Raw genomic sequence first — 16548 nt, 5'->3', positions numbered from 1 at the left:
GGGCAGAATTTTGTGCACTATGTAACATCTTTGGTCGTGGTAGTCCAGTTCTTCTAGTAACTGTTAATGTGCTGTGAATGACTGACAATTTGAGTATGTAGTGTATATGATATTAAATTGTGAATTAGTGGGACTTACGATGTAACAGCATATCAATATTTGAAGATATTGGTACTTGATATACTGTGAAGGAAAATTTGCCTCCAAATTTTAAGCTGGAAAGTCACTGGAATAACTGTTCAGAAAAGAATCACAACTACATGATTTTTTAGGTTTTTGGTACGTATGTTGAGAATTGTGTACAAATTGAAATGTCTATGTATTGATCCTCAAAACAACCAATAAAATCTCGATTATGAAAGACTTTTTTGAAGCACATAAAAAAAAAAGCAATCCCACTTAGAACAGTATAAAAATCAATAAAATATTTAACAATAAATTTAACCAAGACGGTGAAAGACCTGTACACTGAAAACTATAATACACTGATGAAAGAAGACACAAATAAATGGGAAGATATTATGTGCTCACGGATTGGAAGAATTATCAATAGTATTGTTAAAATGTCCATATAACCCAAAGCAATCTACAAATTCAGTGCAATACCTATAAAAATTCCAATAGCATTTTTCACAGAAATAGAAAAATAACCCAAAATGTGCATGGAACCCCCAAAGACACTGAATAGCCAAAGCAGTCTTGAGAAAGAACAACAAAACTGGAAGTATCACACTCCCTGATTTCAAACTATGTTACAAAGTTATAGTAACAAAACAGTATGGTACTGGCATAAAAAAAGACACACAGACCTTTGGAACAGAACACAGAGCCCAGAAATAAACCCACACTTTCACAGTCAACTAATCTTTGACAAGGGCACCAAGAACAAACAATGAAGAAAGAATAGTATCTTCAAATAAATGGTATTGGAAAACTGGATGTTATTAATATATGCAAAAGAATGAAACTGGACCCTTATCTTACACAATACACAAAAATCAACTTGAAATGGATTATTGACTTCAATGTAAGATCTGAAACCATAAAACCCCTAGAGGAAAACAGAAAAAAATCTCTTTGACATGGGCCTTGGCAATGATTTTTGGGCATACAATGCCAAAAACACAGGCAACAAAAGCAAAAATGAACAACTGGGACTATATCAAGCTAAAAGGCTGTGCATAGCAAGGGAAAGAATAAACAATATGAAAAGGCAACCTATGGAATGAGAGAAAATGTTTGCAAACCATATATCTAATGAGGGATTAATATCTAAAACACATAAGGAACTCATACCTCTCAATAGCAAAAAAACCCCCCAAAAAACAAAAACCCACAAAAACTCTGATTAAGAAATGGTCAAAGAAGTCAAAGAACCTGAAAAGACATTTTCCCAGAGATATACAAATAGCCAATTAGGTATATGAAAGGTGCTCAATATCAGAAAATGCAACTGAAAACCACAATGAGAAACACCCTCACATCTGTTAGCGTGGCTACTATCAAAAAGAAAAGAGGTAACAAATGCTGTCAAGGATGTGAAAAAAGGGAACCCTTGGTATACTGTTGGTGGGGATGTAAATTCATACAGCCATTATGGAAAATAGTGTGGAGATTCCTTAAAATCTGCATATAACTTATAGTGAGTTCTCCATATACTTGGTTCCTCCACATCTGCAGTTCCTCTGCATCTGCAGATTCAACCAACTGCAGGTTGTATTTATCAGTGACAAACATCCACATATAAGTAGACTCATGTAGTTCAAACCTGCACTGCTCAAGGGTCAACTGTATATGCAAAGAAAACAAAATCAGTATATAGAACAGATATCAGCACTTCCATGTTCACTGCAGCATTATTCATAATAGCCAAGACGGGGACTTCCCTGGTAGTCCAGTGGTAAAGAATCCGCCTTCCAATGCAGGGGACATGGGTTGGATCCCTGGTCGGGGAACTAAGATTCCACATGCTGCAGGGCAACTAAGCCTGCGCACCACAACTAATGAGCCCGTGCGCCTCAACTAGAGAGCCTGCATGCCACAAACTACAGAGCCCATGTGCCACAACTAGAGAAGCCCATGTGCTGCAACAAAGAGCCTGGGTGTGCAACGAAAGATCCTGCATACCGCAACAAAGATCCCGTGTGCCACAACTAAGACCCGACATAGCCAAAAATTAAAATAAATACATACATAGTAGTCAAGATATGTAAACAACTTAAGTGTCTGTTGATAGATGAATGGATAAAGAAAATGTCATTATACATTTATATAATGGAATACTATTCAGCCACAAAAAGGAAGGAAATCTTGCCATTGGCAATTTGTGACAACATGTATGAACCTGGAAGGCATTTATGCTAAGTGAAATAAGCCAGACAGAGAAAGAAAAATACTGTATGGTATCACTTATATGTGAACTCTTTTTTTAAAAAAAAGTTTAACTCAGAAAGAGAATAGAATGGTGACTGCCAGAGGATGGGGGATGGGACAAATGGGGAGAGGTAGATCAAAGGGTACAAACTTCAGTTATAACATGAATAAGTTCTAAGGATCTAATGTATGACAAGGTGAGTGTAGTTAGTAATACGTACTGTACTGTATACTTGAAATTTGCTAAGAGGAGATGAGATCTTAAGAGCTCTCACCAAAAAAAAAAAAAAGAAAGGAAGGAAGAAAGAAAGAAACTATGTGAGGTGACGGATGTGTTATGATTGTGGTAATGATTTCACAATGTCTATGTATATCTCAAATCATCATGCAGTACACATTAAATACACACAACTTTGTCAATTATATCTCAATAAAGCTGAAAAAAAGTATTATGAAAAAATTAAGAAATCTAAAGGTAAATCCAGTTTTTACATTTAATCTTAAAAGAATCATCATTATGCCCCACAGATGATTATGAAAAAACACAAAAAACTTCATGTACCTCTCAATAAATTTCAAAACGCTAAGGATAAAGTGCAACTTAAAATCATTCATAGAAAATAAACAGATTTTCTCCAAAGGAATATATCAGTTAATTGGAATCACTGAATGCTATAAAGGCAATGGAATAATATACCCAAAATTCTGACTAAGGAAAAAGGATTTTAAACTCAGAACTTAAAACAACATTTGTTTTCCAGAAACAATTCTGGAAATCTAAGCTAGTGCTAGAAATGCTACACACCCTCTAAAAGAAAGTACCAGAGCTAATTTTAAAAGTGAAACCTCCAAATGCTAGAAACAAAGTATTTATTGTACTTAAAGGTGGGACCATGGGAAGACTATCCCTTCAGAGATGAAAAACGATGTATCCAACAGCATGAAAGTGGCTAAATTTTTCTCCTCCCAAGGGAAGAAAGACTCCCATAAAAAAGGTAAAGTCTTCACCTTTGTACCACGCATGTTAGTCTAAATTTACAAGGGATCTCCAAATCAAGAAGTTATCACTGAAGCCAAGGTCCAAAAACTTGGATTAACAGTAAAAGCAAAAACCAAAAATAACTTGAGACTCAAATGAGCTCATAAAGGACAGTTACAAACTATAGGAGGTAGAGGAGCACCATTAGGAAGTACACAACAGGAAAAGTAAGTAACATCCCCAAAACCTGTGAAAATAGTTCAATGACAAAAGGCCTAGTATTTTAACAAGAATCAGGATTTTAAATTTTAAACGTAATTTTTCACTTAAAAAAAATGGACTCCAAGAGATTAATATGTTCTTAAAACTAAGAAACATGGGGTTCCAACTTCATAATCAAAATTGTTCTGAGTGGTATTTTTAACTTTCCATTTCGCATAATTCTTGGCCTCTCCCTCTCTGTTCAATCATTCTCTTCCTTGGCTTTTATAACTAAAATAGTCTCCTATTTTTTTACCCCACGTCTCCAACCCTCTTCTCTGCTTTCTGTACAGGCAGCCTCCTCTACCCAAGATCCTCTCATTAACTGTAACTCTCCCCCAAAAGATGTCAGTCATACCTGGGTCTTCAATTATTATCAGTATTCCCACAATTTGCCAATGTTATCTCCCTCTCTACATTTTTTTCCCCTTGAATGTCACAAAGGCATCTCAAACTCAATATCCAACTAACTCATGATTGGACACCACTTATCCACCCCCAAAACAAATACATACACTGTGTCTGCTTTTAGTACTTTCTATCTAATTACCACCTAATTGAAAAAGCCAAAAATCTAGGTGTCATCCTGGAGAGCTCCTTCCCTCTCACATCCTATACACAAATCATAACCAGGTTACTTTACTACTTAAATATCCTTGAAATTTGTCCACTCTTTCCTACTCTGATACTAAGCACTGTAATCCAAGCTATCATTTTTTAACTAGACTACTGCAGTAGCCCCCAACTCATCCCCCTACATCCGTTTTGCCCATGTCCTAATTCTCCAATCTGTATACTGTTTCTCAACAAAGAACATCTTTTCAAAATGCAAATGTGATCATATTGCAACCCTCTGCTGAACTATTCAAGGGCTTCATCTCTTAAAATTAAAAGGAAGGAAACTTCACTTAACATAATCAAAGCCACACACACTCTAGCTCTTACATAACTCTAGCCTCATCTCACACCTTACTATCTCCCTACTTTCCATATACCCATCCTTCAGTCCTCCAGACTCACCTTATCCCCTCCGACCTCAGGAACTTCAGACTGCCAGTTCCTTCCCCCTGGATCACTGCTATCTCCCCTCTTAGCCTAAATAACTAATTCTTCAAACTTCAGCACATTTCTAAGGGATGCTGTTAACAGAAAAGGTTCAATGTACTTTTTTCTTCTAGCACTTGCCACAGGTGCAATTTCACATTAGTTTACTTGATTAATATTTACTACACTAGATAAATACTCCCACGAGGAAACCACATGTCTCCAACACCTCGCATAGCACCTGGTACATAGCAGCCCTCAAATATTTGTTGAATGAATAACTGATTTCATAAATATGTTTTTAAATGGAGATGAAATACACTCTAGATAGCTTCCCAGATAGCTACCTAACGTCAATTTTAAATGGTATCCCCAAAGTTAAAGACTAAAACCAATTTAACTACACTTCCTGAGATCTAAGCCTGAAGGCAAAATTAAAGTGTTAAAACAAACAAGCAAGCTCATTAAGATTCTACTGAAAACCTAGTCAAAGTATCTAAAAACTAAACATAAATGGATGTAGAATGTGTTTAGTCCTATTTTATCCCCAGAATCAAGTCAATTCTGGTATGCAAGGCTCCCACAACTCCCTTAACTCTTTTTTTTTTGGCCGCGCCATGCAGCTTGTGGGATCTGAGTTCCCCGACCAGGGATCGAAGCCGTGCCCCCCTGCACTGGAAGCACGGAGTCTTAACCACTGGACTGCCAGGGAAGTCCCAACTCACTCTTACAAACCCATTTTCTTTGATTTTCAGTTAACTTCTTCCTGTCTGATTTGCCGTTCATTTTTCTATCCTATTTTCTGGCCCAGTTTCCAACCCAGCACTGTGAATAGTTTCCTGAATGCCCTTATGGGTTTCCCTTCTTATCGCCTGGAAGTGAAATAACAGGACTTTAGTAAAGGGCAGCACACTCTTATTTCACTGAGCACTTTGAAGGTAGTAATAGTCACTATTTTCTTCTTAGGCCCGTAACACAGTACCTCCCCCCTATTCTCCCCCCATACAACACACCACTACCACTAAACTAATCAGCCCTGTCTGATAGCTAAATGAACTAACTATAGAGATAAATAAAAGGTGGACACCCTACCCAAGAGTGCTTGTTGCTTAGTAACATTACCAACATTTAGGATTATCAAACAATTTTTGCCAACAATGGTAATTTGCATTTCTATGATGCCTTGTGAGGTTAACACTTTTCATGTATTTAATGGTCATTAAATTTCCTCTGAAGTATGTATTGAAGTACTCTGCACATTTTTTCTAGTTAATTTGACTAAGTTCTTCATATTGTTCTTTTGTCGGTTATGTGAGTTGTAAACTGTTCTCATTCATAGCTCCTCTTCACTCATGATGGTATTTTTTAAAGAATAGAAATTCTTGACATAAAACCTAATTTATCAATTTTGTTTTGCTGTGAGTTAGTGCTTTTTTTCTGGTTAAAAAAGTCTTTTACTGTCCCAAGGTCATAAAGATATTTTCTTTTTCATGATAATTTAAACTTACTTATTTAGGTATTTAATATACCTGGAATCAATTATTTTATAGGGTGAGAAATATTTATATATTTTTATTTCCCCTGTATAAATAATTGTTCCCACATCATTTACTGAAAAATTATCTTTTCTCCATTGCTGTACAGTTCTACCTCTATCATACACTAAGAGTTCATTAATGGGCACATCTGTTTCTGGACTCTATTCTGCTCAAGTGGTCTTTATGTCTATCCTTGCACCAATAATATGCAAACTTTATAACTAGAGCTTTAAATAAAATCTTGACATCTGGCAGAACATTCTAAATCTGTTCCTTGTATTTTGTCCTTTTGCATCTCCACATGAATTTTAAAATAAGCTGTCAATTCCACCAAAAAATCCATGTGGGGTTTTGACTAAAAGTCCATTAACTCCACATGTTGATTCGGGGAGAATTAGTATCTTCACAATACTGACTCATCTAATCCATAAATAGAATTTATCTCCTTCTTATAGGTCTTCTTTAATGTCTCGTCAGAAAATGAATAATTTCAACCTTAGAGATCTGACACATCTTTGCTTAGATTTATTCTTATTTTTAATAGTATTTTCATTCATTTTTTAAAAATCCTGTTTGACATATTGACAGGTATCTCTTTTTTAACATCTTTATTGGAGTATAACTGCTTTACAATGTTGTGCTAGTTTCTGCTGTATAACAAAGTGAATCAGCTATATGTATACATATATCCCCATATCCCCTCCCTCTTGCGTCTGTCTCCCTTCCACCCTCCCTATCGCACCCCTCTAGGTGGTCACAAAGCACAGAGCTGATCTCCCTGTGCTATGCGGCTGCTTCCCACTAGCTATCTATTTTACATTTGGTAGTGTATATATGTCCATGCCACTCTCTCACTTCATCCCAGCTTACCCTTGCCACTCCTCGCATCCTCAAGTCCATTCTCTACGTCTGCGTCTTTATTCCTGTCCTGCCCCTAGGTTCTTCAGAACCATTTTTTTCTTTAGATTCCATATATATGTGTTAGCATATTGTATGTTTTTCTCTTTCTGACTTACTTCACTCTGTATGACAGACTCTAGGTCCATCCACCTCACTACAAATAACTCAATTTCATTTCTTTTTATGGCTGAGTAATAGTCCATTGTATATATGTGCCACATCTTCTTCATCCATTCATCCGTCGATGGACACTTAGGTTGCTTCCATGTCCTGGCTATTGTAAATAGTGCTGCAATGAACATTGTGGTACATGACTCTTTTTGAATTATGGTTTTCTCAGGGTATATGCCCAGTAGTGGGATTGCTGGGTCATATGGTAGTTCTATTTTTAGTTTTTTAAGGAACCTCCATACTGTTCTCCATAGTGGCTGTATCAATTTACATTCCCACCAACAGTGCAGGAGAGTTCCCTTTTCCCCACACCCTTTCCAGCATTTATTGTTTGTAAATTTTTTGATGCTGGCCATTCTGACTGGTGTGAGGTGATGCCTCATTATAGTTTTGATTTGCATTTCTCTAATAATTAGTGATGTTGAGCATGCTTTCCTGTGTTTGTTGGCAATCTTTGACAGGTATCTCTTGATATTTTTACATTGATTTTATAACCAGAAACCTTGCAAATGCTTATTAATTCTAATAATTTACCACTAGATTCCTTCAGACTTTAAATTTGAAAATCAATAAACATTCCTGTGACTATGTTAAAATGAGAGAGATGTCTCAAAGACTACTTGACAAACTTCCAAGTTTTTAAAGCCCTGTTATCAGAGGTAATGTTTTGTTCCCACATCATTCTATCCCATTACCTATCCCTTATAATTGCCAATCTTTTCAATTATACAGAAAATACAGATAAATATTAACTTCATTCAAAGTAAAGACATTTAACTGAAATACTTAAGATATATAATATGAAATTCCAAAATGGAATAAGCTACTGCATTTCAAACTTTAAAGGCTTGGAACCTTTATTCAAATAAAATCTTCATAAAAAAGTAAAGGAAAAATAAAAATATTTTTTAAAATAGAAATTTAAGCCCAAATTTATAACATTTATTAATAAATCAATCAGTAAGAACAATTAGGTTCTTTCAGTAAACACAGAATCTTAAACTCGAGGTTATATTTCATAGTTGCAAAGATTCTAAACATCATCTAAATTTATTTTGGTATTTTGTTTTGGTTCACAAAATTGTAAAATATTTGACTCAGAAGTAACCGTCAAACAGTAATCATTTTTTAAAAAGTTTTCCTTGCTGTTAAAGATATTATTCAATTAAATGATGCAGAAGTTTGTTTAGAGCCTAATAGAAAATTTTAGTAATGCTTGTATTTCTCATTGTGTGTATATAAACACACATATATAAATTACACTAGAAGCACCCAAATCTAAATTTGTAACACTGTGTTGCAGATTCATTTGTTACTACAAGTATACTATAAGTATAGTCTGGTTATTTACTTTTACGTGAATTCCCAGAAAACCTCAGTTGAAGTATTAAACACCCAATCCAAACTGATTCAGACATTTTCCCAAAGAAAACCAAATACCAACAGGTACATGAAAAGGTGCTCAACATCCTAATCACCAAGGAAATGCAAAGAGGTTATCATCTCACACCTGTCAGAAAGGCTATTACCAAAAAGACAAGTATTGGCAAGGATGTAGAAAAAAGGGAACCCTTGCACACTGTTCGTGGGAATGTAAATTTATGCAGCCACTATGGAAAACAACATGGAGGTTCCTCAAAAAAATTAAAAATAGTACAACCATATGACCCAGCAATTTTACTTCCAGGCATTAATCCAAAGGCATTAATCCAAATCACTATCCTGAATAGGTATCTGTACTTCCTTGTTTGTTGCAGCATAGCCAAGACATGGAAACAAACTAAGTGTCCATTGACAAATGAATAGATAAAAGAAAATGTGGGGTGTACATACACACACACACACACACACACTCTCTCTCTCAGGAATATTATTCAGCCATAAAAAAGAAGGAATTCTGCCATTTGTAACAACAAGTATGGACCTTAAGGGCATTATGCTAAGCGAAATAAGTCAGAGAGAAAGACAAATACTAGACGATCTCATTTACGTGGAGTCTAAAAAAACCCCCCAAAACCAAAACAAACCAAAAAACCTAAACAACTCAGATATAGAGAACAGACTGCTGGTTGTCAGAGGTGGGATTGCAGGGGTGGGGGAAATGGGTGAAGGTGGTCAAAGGGTTCAAACTTCCAGTTATAAGATAAATAAGTCGTAGGGATGCAATATACAACATGGTGACTACAGTTAACGATACCGTATTGTATATTTGAAAGTTGTTTAGACCTTAAAAGTTCTCATCACAAGGGAAAAAAAAAGGTGCGGTAATGAATGTTAATTAATTAAACTTATTGTGGTAATCATTTCACAATATATACATATATGAAATCATTATGTTTTACACCTAAAATTAATACATTGGTATATGGTAATCATTTCTCAATTGAAAAAAACAAAAGAACCCGGGGCAGGGGGGGAAATTAATAACCAGGGGAAAAAAAAAACAAAACAAAAACCAATCCAAAACAAATATAAAAGGCATTTAGATTAATCATACAATTACTCTTTTCCATTACAGTAAATAACCAAAAAAAGAATTGTATCTATTAATCTTTTGTTTCACCTTCTTATTGAGCAATTTTAGCATGGTCTTTCTTAGCTCTTTGTTCCATCTACATAGAAACCCACCACAGCCGTGCATTTTATTCTCCTTTCTTCCTGAGATCCCCTCAAACCTGAAATTCATTCTTGAAGCCTTCTCTAATACTCCATCCTCCCCTCCCCAGTCCACTTGAATTTGTGCTTTGAAAACATCACGTTGGAACCTCTATTCTAATTTACCTGACAGTGGAATATTTTTTTCTTAGTGACTTTTGTATCCTTGAAGGTATCATATAGTTCCTGGCACTTCACTTATGAGGGTCAATTAATTCTTTCTGGCATACTAGTAATGAGTAGTAACACTGACTTAAATTTTGGCTTCTATTTCCTTCTTCATTAAATGCAAGCAATTGTGTGCACAAAAGCTGTCTTCAATTTTAGCATGTCCAATTTACATATTTAAAAAATTTAAATAGCTGGGGAGGATGTTATAGATGAAACAAGATGGACCATAAATTGAAAACTGTTGAAGCTGGGTGATGTATACACATTCGGAGGTTCATTACAGTATTAACTCTACTTTTGCTTATGTTAGAAATTTTCCACGATACTGCACGTGTGTATGTGTGTGTGTATATAGAGCTTACACATACATGCACACATATCTATATATGCAATTATAATACTTACATATACATAGATAGATAATCTACATAATTATATATATGTGTAATACATATTGTTAAAAATTAATAAACTTCAATTAAATAGAGTTGGGAGACCAGAAAGGGGAGCTCTCATGCCCTGCAAGGACGGCAGAGCCCAGCAGAAGGAAGAAAGGTTCCTCTTCTTCCCTGGCAAGGACTCAGCAGCCAATGAAAAGCCATAGACTCTGTTTAGCCCCTCCAACTTCCTTTTCCTCTCTATAAAATGGCATGCTGGGACTTGTACATGGCCTGCTGTGGTTGCAGATCCTGAATTGCAATTCTCTGCTGATCCCAAATAAACCCATTTTTGCTGAAGAAATATCTGGCAGTCTATTTGTTTCAAGTCAATTATATGTAAACTTTATTATGGAAAATTTCACACACGCACACACACTCATACATACAATTTACAGTTTTCCTCAAGTAAAACTAGGTGAATTGACTGAGAAATGATGTATTAAAGGTTAGGAGACATCAAAATAAAACTGAAATAAAAGAGAAACAGAAGTGGTAAAATAATATCTAACTCAGTCTGAGAAAACTACCAGATTTTACATATACTTTTATTAATATTGTCAGAACAATGTTTGGTATTTTAAATTCAATAAAATGATTTGTTTTGAAACAAGTGTGAAAAAAAGGTGCTAATTATTGAATACTCTGTATAGTAGATACATGTGGTTCATTGTGGTCTTCTCTACTTTTGGTTTATTTGTTTTTCATAAAAGTTTTTAAAAAAATAAATGAACGCCTTCCCCCAAATTCTCTCAACCCAATTTCTAGAGCCAACCTGAAATTCCAATAGTGTGTGTAAGAATGACTTATTAAGCAGACAAAATAATTCTCACATGAACTTTTTCATTCTAAAAGGGGCATATAAATAATTTTACTGCTTTCCAGTAACAAGCAAACTGCTTCAAGATGTAAGGAGAAACTGGGGATCACAGGAAAATGTGAGTTTTAAATCTGATAAACAGCCATATTACAAATTAAAAGAGGTCTTAGAGACCCACCTTTACAAAGAAGCTAAGATATATAACTTTAGTTTTCTTCTGCAATGTATATTCCTAAGACCTCCGTGTCCTTTGGCTATTCAAAGACACCGCCATTTTATAATGGCCTTTCCAGATATCTATAAGAGACAAATGAAAAGTGACAAGATAGGAGTAAAACGCTTGCTTCTGAAAGCCACACACTTGTTTGTTTTTAATCCTTATAAATTCCGTAGTATTAATTCTTCTTCATCCCAAGAAACCCTTCAAAAGCTAAGAAAAGTCTATGTGCTTGAAACAACCTCTTAAAGTAGCAAGATGAGATTAAATTATGGAAGCCCATTTATGGAAAAATGGTTATACCTCTTGGGTTCTAGCAGAGATTAGCACAATACTTGAATTCAGAACATTACAGCTTAAATAGAACTTTACGGCTTATTCAACATATACGATATTGTTTCCTTAGGAAAACAAACACTCAGTACCAACCCATTTGTAAACCAGGCCTGCCCTTCTGAACAAGGAGGGAAAGTGCTGCCTCTGAGTTTTCCTTCTACTTATCTTGTTGGAGACCTGACCACTTCATACATTTCGATTTAGGTTTGTTATTTCACCTTATGTTATACTGAAACACTTAATGTACACTCAAAAACAATAACGAAATCTCACGATTATGTACTGAAGCAAAATACCACAATATATACCCTTAAAGGTTAAAAAAATATTATACCTCAGCTCTAAAGTTAACGAAAGGCTTTTCTATCTTCAAGAGGAAACTTTTGAGGTGGGAAAGGGTTTTGTATGTTTAATTAACATTTCCAGTTCTCTATAAAAATATGGCACTGTATCAGAAAAAATATTAATTGGAAGATGTCTAAGAATAAGTAGAATAGTATATTCTTAGCCTTAAAGCTATGACCAACCTGAAGTCATCTAAGACCCCTGTGACTAGCTTTTGTAACAGAATATATGGTACGTGTAGAATATGAGCTAGAAAAGCTGAGAAATAAAGGTCTCAATTTATAGCTAAGAAGTAAAGATAGAGAAAGTTCCAGCCTAAAGAAATGGGCTAAGGCAGTGCTAAAAGTAAAACACAAGCAAGTCTCCCAAGGGCCAGTTCTGTCCTCCTTTTCCCTAAACCATTACTTCTCTAAAACTATCTACCAAATGAATATAAATATAATTAAACCTTTAACTAAAGTTTGCTAATTGACATTTTCCAGGGCCTATGTCATTGCTTTTTTGTAAGACTGGCATCAAAATGACTGTCTCAAAATAAGTGCTTGCTGTAATAATCCCTACTCTTTTCACTTTTATATTAAATTCTTATACAGATTCAAGATTAACACACTTTTAGATGAACACAGTAGACACCTCAGAAATTTAGAAACCAGGCTTTACAGAAATAGATTCAAATTAGGAAACAATAGAAAAAGACTGCTTTTGGCAATGAAAGAGCAAGATAAACACAGAGGGGATGGTAGACAAACATGTCCCACACCCCACAAATGTTCAGTGCACAAATCTAATTTCCATAAGACAACACAAGTCTAGTTTAGCTTAGCCTTCGCAAATAAAATCTATAAAGCAGAAGAATAAATCAGAAACAATGGAGGAAACAAACAAAGGAAAGGCAAGCAGCTTTGCTCCATGATGGTGATAAAGAACAGCAAATATAAGTAGCAAAGAAGGGAAGGAGAGGAAAGATAGGGCAAAAGGGGAGAGAGGAAGTAGAGCTCTGTATCAAGTACTACCACATCTCAACATTCCCCTTAAGGTCAAAGCCTTGAATCATCCCACTATTTTAATTTGCTTTGTGGTGAAATACCAGGTTAACTGAAGTTTCATTCAAAAATAAGGATATGTGAGGGCTCATAGTTGTCTCCTATGAATAGAGAACCTATGTCAATTTGACAGCACGTCTTTCAAAGCCTCCCCAAAATTCTTGTCTGTCAAGACATTATAATATGTGCCTCTAAGGATAGCTATTCTACATTGAACATTAGTATGGTTTTCATTTTTAAAAGGTAATAATCATTTACCATTTAAAAAAAAAAAATTCTAAGCAACTAATGTGTCCCAGGTTTCCATTCAGCACTAGAAAGAGAGCAGTGAAAAAGACAGGCAAAGTCACTCTCTCCTGGAGCTTAAGTACAATAAACACAAACCAGATAACTATAGGTTGAAGCAACAGCTTTGGAAGACACTAAAGGGATGGGATAAAAGAGTGAAATAGGAAGAAGGGGAGGAAGGGGTAAGGATGGCTTTAAGCAAGGTATAAATGAAGTCTTCTAACATTTGTGAGACCTTAAGGATGCGAGCAGCCAACCATTCCAAGAGGTGGGGAGACCTGCCCCTAGGTAAAGAAACTAGCAGTGCAAAGACCCTGAGATAGGAGAGGTTAGTGTGTTTAAGGAGAGAAAGGGGTCCAACAGGGGGAGTAGTAAAGAGATGCATTTTTAGCACTATTTATTTAAATGCAATTATTCTTTCTTAAAAAAATTTATTTATTTCTTTTCAGCTGCATTGGGTCTTCGCTGCTGCACGCGGGCTTTCTCTAGTTGCAGCGAGCGGGGGCTACCCTTCGCTGTGGTGCACGGGCTTCTCATTGCAGTGGCTTCTCTTGTTGTGGAGCACGGGCTCTAGGAGCCTGGGCTTCAGTTGTTGTGGCACACGGGCTTAGCTGCTCCGCAGCATATGGGATCTTCCCGGACCAGGGCTCGAACCCGTGTGCCCTGCAATGGCAGGCGGATTCTTAACCACTGCGCCACCAGGGAAGCCCAGAAGTATAATTATTCTTTAAAAAAATTGTTAACAGTTGTCAGGTACTGTGATAAGAATAGTTGTTATTTAATCATCACAAAAAAAGAAACCTTTGAGGTAGGATACTATGCCCAATCTATCAGACTAAAGCACAGAGATGTTAAATACTTATCCAAAGTCATACAGCCATTAAGTAGCCAAGATGGGATTTGAACCAAGCAGCTCTGACTCCAGTGCCCACATTCTTGAGCATGATCACAAGATGATTCCAAACAGCAAGAGAGTAATAAATGCCAGTAATAATTTGCATCACCTTCCGGGCACTGTGAACCTTAAAAGTGGATCTTAAATCATTCCCTGTACCTCAGATTCCAAAGAACTCCTCTCATACTACCTTTCTGACAGGAGTGGGGTATACATTCTGAAGCGAGTAGAATATATACTTTTGAAGGGAAGAGGGTACCATCCCATTTAATCCACACTTATCTGTATATTAGGCTCTTGTGTAAACTCTCATTTGAAGAAAGGGTTCAAGAGCTAAAACAAGTGTTTAAAAAACACTGGCATATGTTTAAAATTATATAAGCAAAACCATTAGCATAGTTCTCTTAAGATGTTTTAAGATGCAACTTTGAACCTTGAAGCTTTTGCTTTCTTAAGTTACTTTGGAAACAAAAGGACAGAGAAGTCCAATATCCTTCTGACTATATCATTTCAGATTTCAACTCTGTGGTACAGATATTACCTTTTAAACAACCATAGCCTGAATAGTCACTACCTTGAATGTTGCAATCATTCTGCCAGAGAAGAGAATTTTGGAGGTTTAAGCACAACGAATTTTCAGGTGGAAAGAAATACACATCATTTACACTCTTGATTCATTGGCTAGTACTAGTCACGTGGCCCCACCCATGCGCTGAGAAAAGAGGGAAACCAGATACTGGTGAATAGCACTATCAGCTACCATATATGTCATGCTATTTTGTAGATGAAGCAAAATTCATTAGTCTGTATAGTATGATCGTACTTATGCCAAAAACCTTAAAGGTTATGTGTGCATGTACACTTACATAAATTTCAAAAACTGTGTATCCTTTGAAGAAATCCTAGCAGAATATATAACAAGCGGTTAATAGATTATGCCTCATTCTTTGATTTTTTAAACAATGAGCAATTTTTAACAAAAAAAGAAGAAAAAAAAGCAAAACCAAAAAGGCTAGGCAAAGAAAAAAAAAATCATAGCCAGAAAACTTCATTAAGTACTGCATGACCAAAAATAACAACCATCACTACTACCTTCAAGCTTCACACAAAACCTATAAAATGCTTTTTTACCAAATCCTCCAACAACTATTAACTATTACTCTCACAAAGGAGATCCAAAGCAAGTGGTCCCCATCTCTGCCTCATATTTCTCCCCTTCTTGGCACCTTTCTCATATTTAATATATTAACCAATTCAACCACCACTGTCAAGCTCCAGATAACCACCCTTACCAGTAAGCTAAAATTTCTAATCTTTACTCCCTCAAAGTTTATTTCTCATCTTATAAACGTATGTGTAAACCTGGGTAAACTTCCTTTTCAAAAAAGACTTGAAATCCCTCCTTCCACTTCTACCCAGTACAGGTTTGCTTTACCCAAACCAGTCTTCCCATCATAGACAAGCTTGCCACATAAATGTTAAAGAACTATTTTGGGAGAATGTCTCATGATAACATGACATTGATGTTTGTTATCATTTGCATATTCAATGTCTCAGAAAGGAGAAAGGATGGGAAAAAAGCTTTTCTCACGCAGAAATTTTCCTTCATGCTTTTAAAACTCTGTTTACAAAGTATAAAGAGGGAACTAGGAATTTCTATTTGATCTTAAAAGGCCAGTTCACTTTTATAATATACCTGTTATACATGGATCAAAAATATATCTGATAGAAAACAAAGTCTCAGTTCTCATGAAAAGAATGCAAGACAGACTTGTTAATAGGTTGCATCTATTGTCCATTATTGCAGCATCTTTCAAGAGATGTATACAACTTTCAGTATTAATTATCACCACAATCATCTATCAGTATTTTGATTTGAACAAATTACTTATAACACTTAAAGTGTAACAATTTATTTTGAATATCTTCCTCTTTCTCCTGTTATGAAGTATTTTCTAATTCCACAGGACTTTCAAATATAGTTGTTTCTCTTCCTTTAATGAATTTAAAAATCACAATTTACTCTTTATCCCATTTTTTCCTTAAATCTTTAAATAGTCTGGTTACTGACAAGT

General features: G+C 35.5%; 1 protein-coding gene across 3 annotated transcripts in view; it reads right to left on the bottom strand.

Annotated features, from left to right (window-relative positions):
• STT3B (STT3 oligosaccharyltransferase complex catalytic subunit B) overlaps nt 1–16548 on the bottom strand; it is a 97563-nt gene that overhangs the window by 54302 nt on the left and 26713 nt on the right. The window lies entirely within an intron of this gene.

Source organism: Balaenoptera ricei, chromosome 11 (assembly GCF_028023285.1).
Source record: "Balaenoptera ricei isolate mBalRic1 chromosome 11, mBalRic1.hap2, whole genome shotgun sequence".
NCBI classification, from domain to species: Eukaryota; Metazoa; Chordata; class Mammalia; order Artiodactyla; family Balaenopteridae; genus Balaenoptera; species Balaenoptera ricei.
The sequence above is the reverse complement of the archived record's forward strand: the minus strand, read 5'-3'. Positions and strand labels throughout refer to the sequence as shown.